At 40.6% G+C, this 14,567-nt stretch overlaps 1 protein-coding gene across 4 annotated transcripts in view; it reads right to left on the bottom strand.

The window, feature by feature from the left end:
- The window catches only part of CDH12 (cadherin 12), a 601,545-nt gene that overhangs the window by 325,646 nt on the left and 261,332 nt on the right, over positions 1 to 14,567 (bottom strand). The gene's annotated exons all lie outside the window — the stretch shown is intronic.

The raw sequence follows: 14,567 nt of genomic DNA, 5'->3' as shown, positions 1-14,567 counted from the left end.
CATGTAAAATAATTTGCAAACTGTTGTTTTATATCGCAAATATTACGTTATGTTTGTGCTTTAAATCTATGATCATACAGCAAAAACAAACACTTGCATTAGGAACAGTGAACCAATTTTAGCAGACTGAGAAGAGAATTGATTTTTTAATTGATTTTCCTCTAAGAAATCATTTGCATTTGATTTTTAAAATCTACAGGTATAGGATAAGCCGTTGTTATTCTCGAGTGAATTTATTCCAAGCATGCAACACTAGAGATTTGGTTTTCTTGTTTGTAACATCATAGCGGAGGAAAAAGATAACAGTTCTAACATCCTCACCCCACCCCACTCCCGATCCATGGCTGCTTTCCTTTCTTCTTCTCATGCTATGAAACACTGCTGCAAATTGGGCAAAATAATTTTGAATAAAGGAAGACTGGAGAATAATATTCCCCTCCCCTAACAACTGTAGGGGTTTTTTTCCATTCAAAAGTAGCTTGCCAGCATAATAAAATATAAGATGAAACTCTTTTTGGAAAAAGAGTTGAAAAAGAGTGATTTATATTTGTAAAGCTGATATTCTTTAGTGGTTATTTGCAGCTAGGACCTTAGCAAATAAAGTATGGAGTATATTAATCGTTGGAAAATACCTGCTCAGTACTGTACAGAAGTGTATGCCATGTTCACATATAAATACCACCAATATTTTCCCCAAAAGAGAATTTGTTTCTTTAAAAAAATATTTTTATTGATTTTCTTTACATTGATGATAATGGCACAATGTGTTTATACACTTCCAATATTTGGATTACAGTTACAGTAACCCAAAAATAGGGTAGGGGAAACGGTCAGCTGAAAGATATGGCATTTTCCTTTGGGTAATATATCCATATCTTCATCCACTTCTGTTGTTGCAAATACCTGCTCCATGCCACAATCTGATTAGCTGGAGGTCTAAGAGGATTAGCTGTGCTGTCTATATAGAGAATAAAAGGAAATCATGTTATATCATGGGATTTCCCAGTGGTGTAGAAGGAATGGAACCAGAGAGGGAAAACTTAGGCTGGATCATAAACCCATTCAGCTTACAGATAGCGTGTATCTGAAGAAGTGTGCATGCACACGAAAGCTCATACCAAGAACTAACTTAGTTGGTCTTTAAGGTGCTACTGGAAGGAACTTTTTTATTTTGACCATTCAGCTTAATCACATGACATGACAACCCTGCATAAATTAAGCCAGCAAAAAGGATAGTGTAACTCAAACATGATTTAAAGCAGAACTTTCCAAACTGTGGTTCGTGACACATTGGTGTGTCGGCTGCAGTATGTAGGTGTGTTGTGCAAATGATCCCCATGCTTCTCCCAGGGCTGGAAAGGGATTATTTTAACCTCCAGTTTGCTAATAAAATTAAATTGCTGTGTTGCAAAATGATGCATGTCTAAAAAGTGTGCCACCAACACGAGAAGTGTAGAAAGCTCCAATTTAAAGGCTTGCCCCCCCCCCCCAGCTCCAGAATAATGTTTGGATTTGGTGCACATTATGCCAGCTTCACATAACTTGACACTTCTGTATAAGATTGCCCTATAGATAAATACATTTAAATCTGATTCCTCCTTCAAGGCAAGAACAAGGGTAACTTAAGGAAGTTCATATTTATTTAAGGATGATGGTCATTATAAGTGTGTAGAAGTTTCTGATATTTTTTAAAGTGTCTTATTCACATTACTTTTGTTTCTGATTCTAAAATCTCATCGACCTTAAGATATACATAGACACTTGCTGAAAGGTAATGGAAGTTTCTGTTGGTTAGGAGGAATCAATAATTCTCTCAGGTATTTCTTTGAAGTCCTACCTGGGACAGATGGCAGCCCAGGTAGGCTTATACTTAAAATATATTACATGGGCTTAAACTTAAAATATCTTAACTTTCAATTTGTCGTGACTAGCAAATTTTTCTAGTCCACAGTGTTTTCTAAATTGTCTATTTTTACAAATAAGTGCACTGCCCAGAAAAAGGGTTGACTTGATCAGTATGCATTCTAATCTTGCCCTTTTTACCAGATTTTTCAGGGTTGCTTCACACATTACAAGCAAGATAAATAAGCATTTGTCTACTGTGTATTCTCCCCACAATGTCTGTAGCAGGAGAGAAGAATCTGAAAGTGTGGTAAATATTCATGGGAACTGTGATTGGCACATGATTATTATTTGTTTTCAAATAGGTGACCTCTCTCCAAATACTCCCATGTTTACTGGGGAGAGTCAAGAGTTCAGAGTAACCCATCATTCCTGTAATGTATGAAGCAGTCCTCCGTCTGAGAGGTACTTGTATGTCCCGAATAAAAAAAGTTAGTTAAGTGTGCTGATGAAAAAAAAATGATTACTGTTAAATGAAACCAATTTAACTCTGCAAATAAAATAAGGCAAATCCAATACCCAAAATGGAGGTCTTCAAAAGCCAGCAAAGTCACAAAACGCTAATCCACAATAATGTCTGAGCCCCAGCAGAATAATTTTGCATAGTCTGTTAAGCAAATGAACACTTTGGGATTCACAGGAAGGGGGATATTCTTAAGGAAAACAGAGCGAAGAATCTGTGTTAACAGCATCCACTCAAAAACTAAATACACATTTTGTTAATTTACAGCAACCCAGAACTGACCTCCTCTGACAAAAAAAAAAAGAAAAGAAAAGAAGTTATCGACATGTGCAAAAGTACAGAAGTGAGGCAAGCTACAGCAATTGTGTAGTTATGCAGAGAGTTTGCCATGCAAATGCATCCACTGAGATATTAGATCAAAGTCTTCCCATGAAATTCATTTTTTCTAAGATCGAAAAAAAAAAAAAAACTTAAGTAGAAAGCAGTGCAGCAGCCATTTTCATATGAAGGAAATTTGTCGCCAGAACCTAGACACTCAACTGCAGCTCAGACTATCAAGGGTCCATGGGGACAATTTGTTAGCCACACATAGCAGATACAACTGTTAACTGTCACAATAGTGCACCAAGCAGTGCTATCAGCTGTTGGGTTCTTCTTTGGTTGAACTGCCTGACCTTGAAGACAAAGCTTCAGAGCCAAGAGCAATTGCCAGAGTACAGAAGGGCCACTGTCTGGTACTACTACTACTACTACTACTACTACTAATAATAATAATAATAATAATAATAATTTATCAGTCACCCTCCACACACACGTCACAAAAAACTGCTAAAATAGTTAAAAACAAATCAGAAAACAACTATATCAATATCTATTCATCTATTGTTGTTGGCATCTGTTTTTCTTGAGTTACAATGGAGTGCACCCCAGGGGCCTCATCACTTCCTTCCCCCTCCCCTCCACTGACACCCAAACATACAGTGGTAGTATTTATCCTGCCCTTACTATTATCTTCAATAAATTACTTCTGGAATCATTGTTGACATAAGGCAGTTGTGCCCTCTCCACCCCACTGTCAATGTGTACAGAAGCTTAAGGTGTGAGGATAAAGGGGTGAAGTCAAGCCACTGTGCTAGCAGCACCAAAGTAAGCAGTGGCCTAATGTGTTTATAAAGGGGAAGGTGGTTTCCCAAGTATGATATGACACGAACACAGGCACACGTATCCATGGGAATGCCTGATCCTCTTTAGCACTTCACACAATTTGTTGTGGGTGAGTTTTCCAAAGCATTTTGAATGGGAGATATGATCCAGTGTTCCTACTCAAGGGGATCAATCAAGCACACTTTGAAAACAAACAAAAATCACCTTCAGAGCTTTCCACTAATCACACAAAGACCTAAAAAGCAGCTGGCATACTCAGGGACATTAAGAACAGGGCTTGCATTTGTGACCATGCCTCATACCTGCACTGATCCTTCATGCATTCAGGAGAATGTCAGAACATTCCTCTTCTCTTCCAGACATGATGGAAACACAAGAGAGAGCCAACATTTGTATCTGTTGACAATCCTACCTGAGAGGACCAGTTTGCCATCATTGTGTCAAATATTTACAGCTCTTCTTTTAATCTTGGTCTTCGTAACATCCCAAAACCTTGAGCGGTCAGTTGGTTTGCGGTATAAGGTGGTGTCTATGTGCCCAAACCTCTCTTGTACCTGCGATACATTGACGATATTTTTATCATCTGGACACATGGTCAACAGACCCTGGATGGGCGCATAGACACCACCTTATACCGCAAACCAACTGACCGACAAACATATCTACATGCCTCTAGCTACCATCCCAAACATACCAAACAGTCCATTGTATATAGCCAGGCACTACGTTACAGCCGCATCTGTTCCAATTCTACAGACAGAGACTCTCACCTAAGGGATCTACAGCAAACCTTCTCCGAACTAAAATACCCAGCAGATGAAGTTAGACAACAGATCAACAGAGCCAGACTGATACCCAGAGAGAACTTGCTGCAAGACAGACCCAAAAAAGAAAATAACAGAACACCTCTAGTCATCACATACAGCTCCCAAGTTAAAACAGTACAACGCATCATCAGAGACCTACAACCTCTCCTGGACAATGACAGTTCTCTTTCTCAAGCTCTGGGAGGAAGACCTTTCATTGCCTACAGACAACCACCCAATCTTAAACAACTCCTAACCCACAATAATACTACAACCAGACTTAACACAGACACTGGCACCAGAGCCTGCAATAAACCCAGATGCCAACTTTGCTGCCACATACACCCGGACAACACCATTACTGGCCCCAACAACATCACACATACCATCTCGGGACTATTTAATTGCTCATCGTCTAACATTGTGTATGCCATCAAATGCCAACAGTGTCCTTCAGCTCTCTATATTGGACAAACAGGCCAAACCTTACGCCAAAGAATAAACGGACATAAATCTGACATCAAGAATCACAGAACAGAGAAACCAGTAGGAGAACACTTCAATCTCCCAGGACATTCTATACAAGATCTCAAAGTAGCTGTTTTACTACAAAGGAATTTCAGAAATAGACTGGAAAGAGAAGCTGCTGAATTACAACTCATTACCAAACTTAAAACCATGAAAAGACCTGGGCTGAACAAAGACATTGGATTCTTATCTCACTATACATAACTAAACCATTTCTCACCTTCCCACCCCTTGCCTTTTCCTGTAAGACCTATTACAGTCGTTAAGAGTCGTCAAGAGGCTCTCTCAGCTATCTGCCTATCTCCCATTCCCACCACCCTTCTCAGTAACACCCCTCCCCACCTTCTCACTATATAGAAGGATCTGGCAACTTCTGTTTCAGTGTATCTGAAGAAGTGTGCATGCACACGAAAGCTCATACCAAGAACTAACTTAGTTGGTCTTTTAGGTGCTACTGGAAGGAATTTTTTTATTTTGACTATGGCAGACCAACACGGCTACATATCTACTACTAGGTGGCTACTGAGGAGAGGATAAGGCCACCTACTACTAGCAATGATGGTGTGTGCTGCTGCCGCTATCGGAAGCAGCAAGCCTCTGAATTGCTGGGAGAGTGCTGGGAGTCCTGCTTGCAGGCTTCCCATTAGGCATAAGATTAACCGCTATGATGATGACCTAGACTGACCTTTGGCCTGATCCAGCTTTCTTAAGTTCTTATAGGACTTTTTTATTGGTTGCGTGCTCTTCCCAGAGAAGCTAGCCTGACACCCATTATGATGTCTTGCCCACACTAAGTGAAGCCTTCCCTCCACCAGCTTTGTAGATGTTTTTGATATATTTTCTTTGGATGCTGCTTTTAGAGAGATGCGGCTTTTAGTTTATTTTAATGTATGAGGTATTTTGTGGTGGTTTAAATATTTTATTGTAAGCGACCCTGATAATGCATTTGAGGGGCAGGGTATACATGTGAATAACAAGGCAGCAAATAATATGTCAGCTTTGAAAATAACTGAGTTCTGTTTGATGTGACGGACTTCAGCAAATCTAATATCACCAGTATATTTTTGAATAAAGGAAGATAGGAAAAAGATATTTTTTTCTATAACAGCTGTAGGTCCCCCCCCCTTTCAAAAAAGTGGTTTGCTATCATAATGGAAACTAAAATAAACACTTTTGAGGGAAAATAGGGTTTAGATAGCTTTCTCTATTTTAGAGCTGGAAAATAGTGGTTTACATTAGTAATACTATTATTCCTTAATGGAAATTTGCAGCTAGAGTCTTAGCAAGTAATGTTTGTGAGATATAGTAATTTCTCACCTTTTCCAGTTACTCAGCAAAAAAGAAATGGGTATGAAGCACAGTTGAGTGGCTTCCAAATAAAGGAGCAGGATTTTTATTTTTGGTTGTTGGTTAGCAAAACCTCAAATCATGCTTATTACACACAATTTGTACTGGACTTACGTGTGACCTATTTGAACACAGCCTATATGCCATCAATTGTGTGGGACAGAAGTCACATATCAGCAACAAGTTGTTGTTGTTGTTGTTGTTGTTGTTGTTGTTGTTGTTGTTGTTGTTGTTGTTGTTGTTGCTGTTGTATTGAGCTCCTATTGGCCACTGCAAGTGATTTTGCTGAACTTTGTAATTGCCTGGTTTGGAACACCAATTTGCCTAGCTTGAAATATTCAGGTGCAGGACAAATTGAATGTTGTGCCTCTTGTTGTTGAATGAAAAATACACAGCACATGTGGAAGTATTTTATGATCACACCATAAGCTGAAATGGTTGAGACAGTATTGACTTGGGGTGGGGCAGATATCTAAGAGAGGGTACAGAAAGTCATTTCCAAAAGCTATCAGCTAATTTGGTGTGGAACTTTCTGGTGCTTAGACAGACAAGCTTAGATGCCTCCAGGGTTTTGTACCATTAATGGGAGCCTTAAAAACCTCTGCTTGGGAACATTTTATTTTCTTTGTGCACTGTCTCTCTCTCTCCAACTATTACTGTTTAGGACATTGACAAAACTAACTGAAAGTTTAAGAGCAATATGATACAATGCAGCCAGTGCTATGAATCAATTTAGAACTGTTAGATTGTTTTATGTTCTCCAAAGATGCTGGTAATTGTCAACCCCATTCCAAAATGAGCTGAGGCTGCTGTACACAATGGGTGGCGTGTGTTTGGCTTGGTGGATCATGGATTTTGCAGGCTTACACTGATTAGATTACTTTTTTCTGCTAGTAGAGAGCAGCAGAAGGAGGGAAATCTGCCCCTTTTAGCTGTGATCAACTTACATAGCTATATAAAATACTTTAAAATAAAATAAAATTTAAAATAAGCTTTCTAAATGACTGGGTGCATTGTGCAATTCAAAGATCTGATTTTAAATAATTACAGACTGTGAACATCACACACACTATTACAGATATATTCAGACTTTTGTTGGCTGCTTTCATAATTCACCTGTGAGAAATTGGCACATATATTTTTTAAAAAACCCACAAATCCATCTGTCCTAAAATGCACTCTCTTTCATTAGCTTTATTTTCTCTTCTTCTCTGCATGTGTGGAGGCTTGATGCATAAGCAATAGGAAGCCAATAGCAATTTAATAAGAGCCAGAACAAAATTACTAATTCGGTGCCAATGCTACCGGTTGTGAGCCAGCTTCATAGGGCAGAGTCTTTCCTCACCCTCTGTGCATTTTTTCCCCTCCCTTCAGGTAGTCACTTTTCTTAAGGTTGAACAGAGCTGACATCCAAGATTAATGCAACTTGCAGTTTGATTTTTCAAGGCCGGTCATACATGAGACGTGCTTTAATTTGGATTTTTTTTTTTTTAAACCAAGAGAATTGGTGTTTAACCATGCAGTTCCTGGAAATATGGTACAAGTTGCAATGTGTAATATTAAACCCAAGTGTGCTCGTGCTGAACACAATGATGTTGAAGGAAGTTGTTAAAATTCAGAATGAAAATACATTAATGCACTGGAAGGAAATGCGCTGAAGTACCTTTTCTTATTCCCAAAGTTCATTTATTATTTTTTCCCTACAGAGATAGATCAAATGTATTCATACAGGTGGCTAGAAAAAACTTCTATTCACATATATATGCAATATTATTTGGTCTGGATAGGGATTCCCAATACGTAGCCTTTGGACCACCAGTGATCACCAAGTCTCATTTAGTTGCTCCAAAACATTTGTGTAAAAATACAGTTTAAAATAATATATCATCTAGTACAATGCATTAGAATTGCTACAAGAGGCAGGAAATTATTAAGTGGTCCACCAAGACCCTCAATATTTTTCGAGTTGTCCATGGGGTAAATGTTTTGGGAACTACTGGCTTAGATGGCAATTAGTGTATCAAAATTAGTGATGGGTTATCTCAGTGCTAGCTTACCTGCTAAAGAAGGTATCTGAGCAATCTTGGAAACATGAAGGCCCAAAGGCCCACTTCTCCATCGTCGCCCAAGACAGACAGATGCCAACACACTTTGCCAGATTCATTCACATTCTCCCAGCAAAAGTTTAAAGTGAGATGCTGGACGTCACAATTGCACCAAAACGAATGAAGAGAGACAAATGATTATGGTTAAATTGTTTATAGGGAAGCAGTATTTTAAATTCTTGCTGTCACTGCTGCCCTTTACAAAACTTACTGACGAAGGAAGGCTAACGTATATCAGACAAGAGTGCCCCATCTACATCAAAATGCACAATAGCTCAAATATTGTGATTCCTTCCCTGCAAAAAAGAGGGGAAATGTCCTGGTCTGGCCTAGCAAAGAAGTCAATGGGGCAAAGCAGGTCAGCTCTTTCAGCACCATGGAGAGCTCCAAGTGAGCAAATGGCTGCAACAGAGGTTGGAAGTGAACTGAGAATTTTTGAGACTGCCTTCAGTCTACCTCTCCTAGTCTGTGCACACATGGCAGCTGAAAGCGGATTTGATGCATCCCATGTGTGCATATCTTTCACATCAAGTACACAGAGTTGTTCTCTTCCAAGTGATAGTCCACACTTGCTCCGGTTTAAGGTGGACTCCTTAGTGCTACAAACCTGCTACATCTGGAACTGGGTGCTGAGAGTGCGACTGAATGGGACACACTTGTGGACAGCCTGAGGAAGTACCATCCACCATGGGATTGCCCATAAAAAGCTGTGGTCTGTTATTGCTTCAGTTTTTTGTACACTGCTTAGAGAGATTAAATAATCAATCCCACCAATGGCAGCCCACAGAAAGCCTCTGGGGATCGCAAGGCGTTGAGGCAAACATGATTACACTGACCTGTCCGCCCCACTGCCTTCACTTGAGGACATTGGGCCTGATCCGGGCCCAATCACTACCCAGTTCCATACTGGGAAGTGCAGCAGACGGTTTTGCCTACCTCTGGCTTCTGTCCTGCCAAGCCTGAGTGGTGGGACTGTGGGTGCACTGCTGGCTAAACCACTCTGTCAAGTCCAACTGCTGCGTGATTAGTACTAGGACCGCTCTGTTAGTGTTCATAGCATTTGTTGCAAGATACATGGCTATCCTGAGGAATTTGTTTTTCTAGGTGTCAGTAGCGGGGTCTTATGTCAGTTAGTACTCTGAATTTCACAGAAAGATTTTGAATGTGTGTGTACACATGTTGCTGTTTCACCCCCTATTGATCTAGCATTATTTCATGGGCCACGCGTGCAAAGAGGGGTGCGTGTGCATAGCATGTTAAAGACAAGAAAAGGAGAAATAAAAAACACTCACATTGGTGCTTACTTAGAGGTCAGTCAACCTCAAATCAATGAAGGCATCTGTGAGTTCTAATGTTTTAAGTGGCCTGCACATTTATACCTTCAGGAAATCAGTGCAGAATTACAGGAAAGGGATTACGCGGTCACTACTTGTCGAATCTGATAAACAACCAGCAGAGCTGGAGAGCTGGAGCAGGTGACCACAACGTTTTGAATGTCAGGTAGAAAATGCCAGCGAATAGAGGGATGGAGTGAGTAGGGAAGAGAATCAAACTAGTACTTCAATTACATATTATGGCTGATTATAAGAAGTGTTCCGGTAGCTATTTGCATATTTTTTATATTAGATGAAGTAGTAAAGCATAACTATTTTCCCTCTGTGATAAAAAGCAATCATCATGCAGCAGCAGCCGGGTTTCACAATCTGTGATAGTCTGGTTGAGAGAACCAGCAGGCTGTTATGGTTTCACTATCTAAAGTGTCAAAGTTTTATGATATGTGGGGTATACAGCATTGGGAGGGGGGGTAGGGGCAGATGCAGCGGCATCCTGCTAAATTGAATTAGTCACCACACACGCTTCTTTTGAAATTACAAAGTAATTACACCAATTGCTGAAATATGTACACTGGAAAAGCATACCTTTCATAAAGCTCATTTTTAATGTATACAGGGTAATTAATGTTCTCCTGACTGTCAAAAGCAATATGCTTGCAAACTTTGGAGAGCTCTGACTAAGTGCCTCAAAAGACTTGGAAAACTTGGGCAATCAGCTTTCAGCACAATAAATATATTCATAAAGGATGCAAATGAAATTCAATATGTATTACATAACAGACACTCTAGGATATGAAGCCATAATTCATAGCTATATTCTCTCTTTGCTCCCTGCTCTTCTCCCCCTCCCACTCTGGATAATAAAGAGTAATGGTAAGCATATGCGGAGGCTTTTGTTTGCTTTGTGCCTGCGGGACTAAAAAGCAATTGATCTAGACACTGTAACATAACATTTGTTGAAGACGACATTAATTCAGTCCTCCTTAGGGTTCACAAATACCAGTCACAGTTGCATTTGTGAGTACATGTGTACCTTTATATATACAAATATAATCATGCCAGTCTAGTCTAGTGGTCTGAGCTCACAGTGGCCTGCCAGATTCATATGGGACAGGCCCAGAGTGCAACAGCATGCTCCCCATTTGTGTTTTCTAGAAATTGGTATCCAGAGACACATTGCCTTTTACAGTGGAGGTAGAACAAAGTCATTTTTGTCAGTAGCCCTTTGGCCAGAATTTGTCTAATACTTTTTAAAGCCCATCCACATTGGTCATCACAACATCTTATGGGGTGATCTTCATAGTCTAACTATCTACTGTGTGATGAATACTTTTTTTTTTTTTTGTCTGTCTTGAATCTTCCAGCATTCAGCTTTATTGAATAGCCCTGAATTCTAGAAAGGTTTTCCTGTTCTCTTACTCCACACCTTGAATAATTGTGTAGCATCTATCAGATTATAGATACATATATAGATATATACTTGACCTGATTTGACAGAACAATGAATCGGACCTGTTCCCAAAGGGGCCACAAAATGAAGAAGGCAGCATTTCCAACTGCTTACTTTTGTACCAGGCATTTTTGGTGCATAAATATCTAAATGCAACTTTAAGTTGTATAACCTTTAGTTAACAGTTTCCATTCTCTTGTACCAGATTTACAATCTTTACAAAAATTTCAGAGATATATTTTGCATATCCTTTCCTCACGTGACTGTCAGGTTTAAAACTTTACAGCTGCACCATGTGATGAGAGTATAGAAAAGTAACTTCTATCATAGAGTTGCAAAGGGTGTAAAGGGTGAAAAAGACCATTCAATTGATCCTTCCAGGTCTGTTCTACAGAGGCATGAGATGCACGAGAATTAAGCAGAAATTTGGTGGAAGGCTGGGAATTATTGATTCAGACCATAGGAAGACTTTAAATTATGGGGGACTCCAGTTTTTAATAGGGACATGGGTGGCACTGTGGGTTAAAACACAGAGCCTAGGACTTGCCGATCAGAAGGTTGGTGGTTCGAATCCCCATGACGGGGTGAGCTCCCGTTGCTCAGTCCCTGCTCCTGCCTACCTAGCAGTTTGAAAGCACGTCAAAGTGCAAGTAGATAAATAGGTACCACTCCGGTGGGAAGGTAAACAGCATTTTTGTGTGCTGCTCTGGTTCACCAGAAGTGGCTTAGTCATGCTGGTAACATGACCCAGAAGCTGTATGCTGGCTCCCTCGGCCAATAAAGTGAGATGAGCACCGCAACCCCAGAGTCGGCCACGACTGGACCTAATAGTCAGGGGTCCCTTTACCTTACCAGTTTTTAATGTTCCCCAATATATAAACAAAAGAACCTAGGTCAGATCCAGACTATGATAGTCATGCTTTAATCCCACTGAAATCAATGGGACTTAAAGCAGACTAACTTTTCCCATTGATTTCAGTGCAACAAATGTGTGACTAACATAGTCTGTATCCAATACATTGCCTAGATATTCACACACATACATACATGTACACACACACCACGTGTTAGCACATCAGGGAGATTTTTTTTTTTTTGCCTCATTCTGCACCCAATAAGCATGGGATTCCTTTGCCCAGCAGCACTGTGGCCCATTGATTGCAGCAAAGTACTGGGCAATTTGCCCAGTATCCTGTCTGCATGGGCTCATGGGAAAAAATCTGTCCTATGAGCCATTGCTTCAGAGGGGAGGGGAAAGCCTATATAAGGCTGCTTCCCCTGGAGCTCACAGCCATTTTCCTTTGAGAGCTCCCCGTCTGTCTACCCTCAGGTTAGAGCCTTCACTATGCAATTGTGGTTTGCTGGCTGACACGACCAGAAAGGATTTTTCTCTCAACCTGACTGGCACTTGGTTGGGGTTGTTGTTTTTTCACCTTTCCCCAGTGAAATTATGGCCTGCCTTTGTTAGGTGGAGAAACATTGTTGAAGGTGGAAATGGCCTTGGGCAGGATCAACATAGTAGGGGGGAGCATAAAGGGCCTGAGGGAAAGACTGGGTAGGGGTATCTGCCTGGTTGGAATCTGCACCTTCGTCCCCCAGTGAGACATTGCTTGCTTGGCTGGCACCACGGCAAAGTTCAACACGGACTGACTCCCATGGTACCGGTTAGGAGCAGTCCAAACCCAGCAGATCCATTACATCAACATGGGGCTTGTGGAATGATGAACTGATCCTGTGACCCAAGGCCATGCCAGCCCTTGCCCTGCCTGCTGCTATCAATAAAGATTTGGCCTGATTTTATCCCATCACCGTTGTACAGTCTGGTTATTTTGCTGCTCTCATGGGTCACATAATGTGCCTGCCTGGGCAACCTAGCCCTTTGACAGCAGTTCTCATTTTCTACTTTAGGAGAGCGCCCACCTGCAGTCTGAAGTGGTAGAGTCCATTTAATCACCTTGGCAGTTTACCATCCCATTGTGCTGAAATACAGGCCAGGTGGTCTCATATTGCTTTGGATCTCACATCACTTCTGTGGAAGTCAAGGGACTGGTTCACCTATCCCACATTTTCTTATTGTTAAGAGAATGCTGTGTTTGGTTTGTCTGTTCATTTCCAAGTACATCACACTGCAGGGCATCATCTATATATTGAACAGTGTGGTGCAAATGAATCTTTCCTGATGCTGGAATTATTATAAACAGTGTTGTAATTAATTGTCATTCACAGCAAATGGTTATCAGTTAGAAAGCACATTGATACACTCCAGAGATTAAGAGCTATAAAACAAGCCATTGGCTCTGCCATTCCATAATACATTCTGTTGCAGGAGAGCAAATGAGCTACCCATTCTCTCCTCTCTACCGTTCCATGTTTATCTTTATAAAACCACCCATATCACATGCATTATCATCATCATCATCATCAGTTTATTGCCCAATACCTAAAGTGGTTCCAAGGAAACTTGCATGAGGTCATGCAAAACAAATGCAAATGCAATTAAAGGTAATAAAAAAGAAAGAAACACAACCACCAGCCCGTGTTGATAGAAAATAGTTCTGGATTCCCAGACAGGAATGGATCATGATGCATCCCCAAGCTATGAACCTAACCCTCCAGGGGTATGGGGATCCTATCCGGAACTAGCTGCATATGGTGGGGGAAATATCACTGAAAGCCTAAATTTCAACTGTAATGTAGAGAGAAGAATGGAGGTGAACTGGACTGAATGGGACTTATCCTTCATCCTATTCGGAATGCAGCTCCACCTACTTTTCCTTACAAAAATCATGCCGTTTTGAATTTGTGTCACTCCATTCCATTGCATACAATTGCTGCCATTTTATTTCACCCTTATTTAATACAACCAGGCTGCCCTTAAAAGTCTGGCACTCTCCAAATTGCAGGGACAGTATCACAGCAGGTGCACACATTAAAGAATGAATGAAAGCACCCAAAGTAGCATCTATTCCAAAACTGGTTTTGCATGCTTATTTAGTAGTATCCCGTTTAATGATTTCTCCAGGTACATCTAATACAAAATAAATTGGTTTGTACTAGGGATTGGGGAAGCATGGAGGACTTGCTGCAAAAACAATGTTGCCAGAGGGTTTAGATTTATCCTGGATACTGCAGGCAGGGGAAGCTCACATAGCACAGAATCACAGCTGGAATTTAAACAAACGGTAATCATTTAACTGCCTTCTTTCTCCACCCCCCACTCTTCCAAATCATTTTAAAGACAGCTTGAGGGCAAACAAGGTTGCTTGTCAATTTATAGCCAGGTTTATCCCTGCAATGGCCTCCTGGGACTGTTTTAAGCCTCAAATGACTGCCCATTTCCTTAATGCTGAACCGGGGCATTTGAGACTAGTGTCCTTAGCACAAATAAGCTTTGCCTAGGGTTCATTAGCATAGAAAGGTGGAGATTTTAAGTGATGGAGCTAAGCAATAGATTCTGGTTCTGGTGTT

This window comes from Podarcis liolepis (assembly GCF_965112155.1).
Source record: "Podarcis liolepis genome assembly, chromosome: 8".
NCBI lineage: Eukaryota > Metazoa > Chordata > Lepidosauria > Squamata > Lacertidae > Podarcis > Podarcis liolepis.
Note: the sequence above shows the minus strand (reverse complement) of the source record. Positions and strands in the feature narration are given on the sequence as shown.